The sequence below is a fragment of the Aegilops tauschii genome, chromosome 6, assembly GCF_002575655.3.
Source record: "Aegilops tauschii subsp. strangulata cultivar AL8/78 chromosome 6, Aet v6.0, whole genome shotgun sequence".
Taxonomy (NCBI): domain Eukaryota; kingdom Viridiplantae; phylum Streptophyta; class Magnoliopsida; order Poales; family Poaceae; genus Aegilops; species Aegilops tauschii.
Genome location: NC_053040.3, coordinates 11,140,173 through 11,146,946, shown reverse-complemented (window position 1 = coordinate 11,146,946; position 6,774 = coordinate 11,140,173). Strand labels below are relative to the sequence as shown.

The 6,774-nt window shown below is 50.0% G+C and overlaps 1 long non-coding RNA gene and 1 other non-coding gene across 2 annotated transcripts; one reads left to right on the top strand and one right to left on the bottom strand.

The window, feature by feature from the left end:
• Positions 1-647: 647 nt before the first annotated feature.
• On the top strand, positions 648-786 carry LOC120967625 (small nucleolar RNA Z247). The gene has a single exon (XR_005761351.1). It is a non-coding gene; the product is annotated as a small nucleolar RNA Z247 (small nucleolar RNA).
• A 1,339-nt stretch (positions 787-2,125) lies between these two features.
• Positions 2,126-6,308, bottom strand: LOC141025469 (uncharacterized). Its single transcript, XR_012186970.1, has 3 exons — positions 4,294-6,308; positions 4,013-4,187; positions 2,126-3,371 (listed from the first exon to the last, which is right to left on the bottom strand). It is a non-coding gene; the product is annotated as an uncharacterized lncRNA (long non-coding RNA).
• Positions 6,309-6,774: the final 466 nt, after the last annotated feature.

Below are 6,774 nucleotides of genomic sequence, written 5' to 3'. Positions count from 1 at the left end.
TGTACCTCAAGATGTAATCTCAACAAACTTGTATGCTTATCAGGGATATGCCCCTGCCTATATTAACATGAAACCATCGCCTCGAGAGACGTACGACGTTCTCCGCTTCTTTACATGGTATACAGAGCCACCTCTATCCATCACATCTAGCAAAAACACCCATCGCCAGCCATGTCGTCCTCCTCCAGTGCCGTCCAGGCTTCCCTTGGGCAGGTTGCAGAGAAGCTCACCCGCACCAACTAGGTACTGTGGCGTGCGCAGGTGACACCGCAGCTGAGGGGGGCTGGCCTCTTCGGCTATGCCGACGGCACCATGCCGGAACCCGTCAAGATCCTCACCACGAAGGACAAAGACGGGAAAGAAGAGCAGACTCCGAACCCTCTCCATCCAATCTGGTTCAGAGAAGGGAAGCAGGTACTCGGATACTTGCTCAATACTCTCACCAAAGAGGTCCTCATGCAGGTTACCTCCATCGCCACGCCGCACGAGCTCTGGGCAGCTCTTGCCCACATGTTCTCGTCGCAATCTCGAGCCCGCGTCAACAACATCCGAGTTGCTCTCTCCACGGCGCAGAAAGGGACGCAATCTGTTGTTGCCTACTTCGCCCACATGAGGGCACTCGCATATGAGCTCGCAGCCGCTGGAAAGCCCTCGATGACGATGAGCTCGTCTCCTACATCACCGCCGGCCTCGACATGGAGTACCAGCCCCTCGTCTCCGCCAACAATGCCAGCACCGACACCATCAGCCTCGATGATCTCTATGCTCAGATGAGCAACTTTGATCAGCGCCTCGCACTCTACAACAACACGTCGGCGGGGGTTTCAAGTCGTCTGCAAACGTGGTCGCTCGTGGCGGCCGCGGCCGCGGCAGTGGCGGCTCCTCATGCTACCGCGGACCACCGCACGGCAAGGGCAAGCCGCCAGCAGGCGGAAACAGTAGCGGTGGCAACTCCTCTCATGGTGGCGGCGGCGGCAGCGGGCGACCCTTCAACAACAACAACAAGGGTCGCCGCGGTGGCAGACCTCGCGCCAACCCCAACGCACCGCGATGCCAAATCTACGGCAAGCTAGGCCATACCGCACGCGATTGCTGGTATCGCTATGAAGACGACGGCGAGTCGTCCCAAGATGAGAAGGTCGCAAGCGCAGCAGATGGCTCCTATGGCATCGACACGAACTGGTATGTGGACAGTGGCGCAACTGACCACGTCACCAGCGAGCTAGAAAAGGTGATAGTTCGTGAGAAGTATCGCCGGCAAGATCAAGTTCACACTGCCAACGGAGAAGGTATGAGCATTAGCCACGTTGGTCATTCAGTGCTTAAAACTCCCCATAAAAATATCCGTCTAAGAATTTTTTTTGCATGTTCCTAGTGCTTCAAGAAATCTCCTTTCAGTTCATCGCATTGCCATTGACAACCATGTATTCCTTGAGTTTCATCCGTTTTTCTTTTTGATCAAGGATCAGGTCATGAAGAAAATCCTGTGTCGAGGTAGATGCGTTCGAGGGCTTTACCCGTTGATTCCGGAGCTTAGGAGATTGAATAAACAAGCCTATGGTGTCACCAAAGTCTCTTTAACACGGTGGCATGATAGATTAGGACATGCATCTTTTTCGTTAGACGAACATTTGCTTAAAAAGAATAAGCTCCCGTTTGTTGGTGAGCGTGATCGTGAAACAGTTTGTGATTCATGTCAGTGTGCTAAGAGTCATCAGTTACCTTACCCTGTGTCTACAAGCATTTCCACTAAACCTCTTGAGCTCATTTTTTCCGATGTTTGGGGTCCTGCCCCTACTTTAGTTGGTAGACACACCTATTACATAAGTTTCATTGATGATTATAGCAAGTACACCTGGATCTATCTCATCAAAAAGAAATCTGATGTGTTTCAAGTTTTTCACAACTTTCAAGCACTAGTAGAAAGAAAGTTTGATTGCAAAATCTTAGCTCTCCAATCTGATTGGGGAGGGGAGTACAGAAACCTCAACTCCTTCTTTCAAAAAATTGGCACATCACACCACGTGTCATGCCCCCTGCTCACCAGCAAAACGGATCAGCCGAGCGCAAGCACAGGCATATAGTTGAGGTCGGCTTGGCCTTGCTCGCTGCTGCCTCCATGCCTTTGAAATTTTGGGATGAGGCTTTTCTCACCGTAGTCCACCTCATAAACATGTTCCCTAGTAGGGTCATCAACAATGAATCTCCAGTAGAACGTCTCCTTCACCCAAAACCAGACTACATATCATTACGAGTGTTTGGGTGTGCGTGTTGGCCAAATCTTCGGCCGTACAACAATCGTAAACTCATGTTCCGATCAAAACAATGTGTCTTCTTGGGTTACAGTCCACAACACAAGGGTGTGAAGTGCCTTGATGTATCGACCGGACGTGTCTATATCTCCCGTGACGTTGTGTTCGACGAAATTGTTTTCCCTTTTGCACAACTTCACCCAAACGCCGGAGCCCTTCTCCAAAAGGAGATTCTTCTTCTACCCTCACACCTCACCGGTCGAGACAATGGGGATGCTTTAAAAACTGATGATGAATTGCTATCTAATCCTCTTACTAACGATGGCCTTGAGTTTTGTGATGCAACACAAAAAAACTGTGCAGAAAATGGTGAAGAAATAAGCCAAAATCATCATTTTATGCTCCCTGGACAAAACATTAGCAGCACCGAAGCAGATATGCCTCGGGATCCAGGCGCATCCTCCTCGGGATCCCTCCTGTGCCAGTCTGGCGCGCTATCCCCCGCGGGATCAGCGCCGACCGCGTCAGGCCGATCCGCCCCGAGCCCCGCGCCGCCCCGCGACAACAGCGGCTCGGTGGACCGCCAGGCGACCGCTCCGTGCCAACCCGCCAGCGCCACGCAGCGTCACCTCCAACCGCCCGCACCTGGTCGGTTCAGCGCCGACACTCGCTGCTACACGCAGCGCACGTCACGACGGGATGAGGGCGCAGACTGCCATGCGGATCCTGACGCAGATCCTGCCCCGACAGCTCCATCATTGGCCAATCATGAGCCTGCCACCGATGCGGGATCGGGATCCTCTGCGGCGCTTTCCCCTTCTACGTCACGTGCGCCGGCCACAAAAGATCTGGCATGCGCGTCCTCGCCCAGCAGGCCTGCGACTGCTACTGGCGCTGGATCTTCTGTGGATGCTTCTTCGCCACCTCGCACTAGGCTTCAGAGGGGAGTAACTCAACCCAAAAATTACAAATCTTTAGCAAAGTTTGGACTTGCTTGTGTCTCACATGAACTAGTTATACCACACACTGTTGTAGAAGCCTTAGGCGATCCAAAGTGGCAGAAGGCTATGGAAGATGAGTACATGGCGCTCCACAAAAACAAAACCTGGCACTTAGTTCCTGCACGTCAAGGTAAAGGTAAAAATGTGATAGATTGTAAATGGGTCTTCAGAATTAAAAAGAAATCTGATGGCACCATAGACCGTTATAAGGCTAGACTAGTTGCAAAAGGTTTCAAGCAAAGGTACGGCTTAGACTATGAGGATACGTTTAGTCCTGTTGTAAAGGCTGCTACTATTCATCTTGTTTTGTCTATTGCTGTATCCAGAGGATGGAGTCTACGCCAGCTAGATGTACAGAACGCTTTCCTTCATGGTGTTCTGGAAGAGAAAATGTTCATGAAACAACCTCCTGGGTTTGAAAACAGACAAAAACCCCTCCACATATGCAGGCTTGACAAGGCTTTGTATGGACTAGAGCAAGCTCCTAGAGCATGGTATTTTCAGTTCAGTTCAAAGCTTCAAGAACTTGGGTTTGCCCCCTCTAAGTCTGACACCTCATTGTTTATTTTCAACAAGTCAAATATCTCTATATTTGTACTCATATATGTTGATGATATTATTGTCACAAGCTCATCTGATGAAGCAATTTGAACTCAGTTTGTTCTTCAGGATCTAGGAGACTTGCACTACTTTCTTGGCATTGAGGTAAAAAGAAATGGAGATGAGCTTCATTTATCCCAAGAAAAGTATGGAACTAACCTTGTAACAAGAGCAGGGTTGCAAGGTTGCAAGCCAGCCCCAACACCTCTGTCCAGCTCCGAAAAATTATCCTTAACAGAAGGAAAACTCTTGAATCAAGATGACAGCACCAGGTATAGAAGTATGGTTTGTGCACTGCAATATTTAACTCTGACTAGGCCTGATATTTCCTTTGCTGTGAACAAAGTATGTCAGTTCCTTCATGCACCCACTACAGTACATTTGACAGCTGCAAAACGCATACTTAGATATGTCAAGAACACTTTCAGTGTTGGACTCACCTTCACCAAGTCACCATCAACACTTGTCAGCGCTTTTTCTGATTCTGATTGGGCAGGTTGCCTTGATGACAGGCGCTCAACAGGCGGTTTTGCAGTGTTCTATGGTCCAAATTTAATCCCATGGTGTGCTAAGAAACAAGCTACTGTGTCTAGATCCAGCACAGAAGCAGAATATAAAGCACTAGCAAATGCTACTGCAGAAATTATCTGGGTTTAGTCATTGCTGAAAGAGCTTGGGATACACTGTAAACAAGCCCCATGCTTATGGTGTGACAATCTGGGTGCCACCTATCTTTCTGCTAACCCAATATTTCATGCAAGAACAAAACATATTGAAATGGACTTTCATTTTGTCAGAGAAAGAGTTGCAGAAAAGAAGCTGGACATTCGGATCATTCGATCTCAAGATCAAGTTGCAGATGGCTTCACTAAAGCCTTGTCTACTAGAAGTTTTGAAGAATTTAAGCGTAATCTCAACTTGTCCAAGTTGTGATTATGGGAGGGTGTTAAACAACATAATGGTCAGGTTCCAAGGGGCGCACCACGCACCGGTTGTGTTGAGATAAGTCTCGGTCTAGGGTTGTTAGAGTATATGATTGTAATCTTTTCATCTTTATCTTATCTCTACTTTTCTTGTACCTCAAGATGTAATCTCAACAAACTTGTATGCTTATCAGGGATATGCCCCTGCCTATATTAACACGAAACCGTCACCTCGAGAGACCTACGACGTTCTCTGCTTCTTTACACTCTCATTCAATTCAGCAAAAATATAATATTTAAACTCTTACAAGCTGTCTACGCAACCTTATTATATTTGCTCTTATGCTGCATGATGAGCTGCTGGCTGCTGCATGCGATCCTGTGCAGGATTCGGACAAGGGCAGTGATAGGCGCCGGTCGACCGGCCCAAATTTCGGCCGGTCGCCGCGCAGCCCTTGGATCCCACCGCGTCTAAACCGTACGATCGGTTTCGTTCCCCTCGAACCTCACCCCTCGCAGGCCCCCTCCTCCGAGAAAAACATGGCAGCCGCCTCTCTCTCCCCCACGCCCCTGCCGCCCCACATCGTAGACCCCTCGCCGTTTGTCTCGCCCCTGACGCTCGCTGTCGGATCTCACCGCCGACGCTCGCCGCCGTCAAACACAACCAAAAAATCCGTTGACTGTGCATCCATGGTAGTAGTAAAAACAAACAACAGATGTATCAAAAAGTGAACACCGCAGTAGCAAAAATGAAAATGGTTGCAGCAAAAAGCACATAGTCGAGAGTCTTGGCGCGTCATGAAAAACAGATGTAGCAATTGACAAGTCGATAGTAGCAAAAAGTCAAAACGGTTGTAGCAAAAATCGGTACACTGCTTCTATCAACCAAAGACATGGTAGCAATTTTTTTGGTTGGTTCCAGCAAAAACCGAACATGATGGTAGCAAAAATTTGATACACTGCTTCTACCAAACAAAACATGGTAGCAAAAATTTGAGTTGGTTCCAGCAAAAGCCAAACATCGTGGTAGCAAAATTGACATTTGGTTGATTCCAGCAAAAAAGAAGACGATGGAAACAAAATCTGTCGCTGTGGCTCCAAACGCCCCTGAACGCCGGTCACCGTGGCTCTCCAGCACTTGTCGCCGCCGTCTCCAGCGCACACCGGCGCTGGTTGCAGCACTGGCCAGCACAAGGCAGCGCCGTCGGATGCAGCTCAAGCCACAGCCGCTTGTAGCTCCCCTCGCCGCGGATGCAGCTCCACCAACCCGGGTCTCCCCGCCGCCGGTTGAATCCACTGCCCGTCTCCTCTCTGCTGCTGCTTTGCTTGGGCGCGGTGGCCGCCGTCGCCCGTGGCCACATCTACAGCAGTTGAGCGTGGGGTGCTCGAAAGGTGTGGATAGGAGAGGAAGACGCGAGAGAGATGAGGATAAGATTCGTCGTGGCAGGGAGTGGATGCGAAAGATCTTTGCTGAAGAGATAAGGTAGGTGCGGGGGGGCAGTGCTACGTGGTGGAGCAAGCGGGGCGATGGATTCTGCCTCATCCAACGATGTGAGCGCGACCGGCCCAAGCTTCGGCCGGTCCGCCGGTCCTTCGGACAAAGGTAAACTATCAACGTCCCTAGTCAGTCCGACAGTGCCATCTCCTCCAGTGCCCAATCATTGGGCTGCTCCCCCGTTATTCAAGGCCAAATTAAATACCGATGCAGTGCTTCTACGGGAAACGGGTGACACATGGGGAGGCGCTATGGCTAGGGACCACATGGGCCGTGTCATGTCCATTGGATGGCGCTTGGCCCGATGCAGTTCAGTGGAAGAAGATGAAGATGCCGCAGCTCTGCTGGGGCTGACAGAATTTGCAAAGCTTTTCAATAGACAGGTGATGATAGATACTAGAGACTGTCTGCTCAAGTGTTGCCGTGAATTGCAGGCCAGCATGATCAGTAGGCCAGCTTGCCACGCAACCCTAGCAGACGCGAGGAAGCAGCTTTCTACTTTC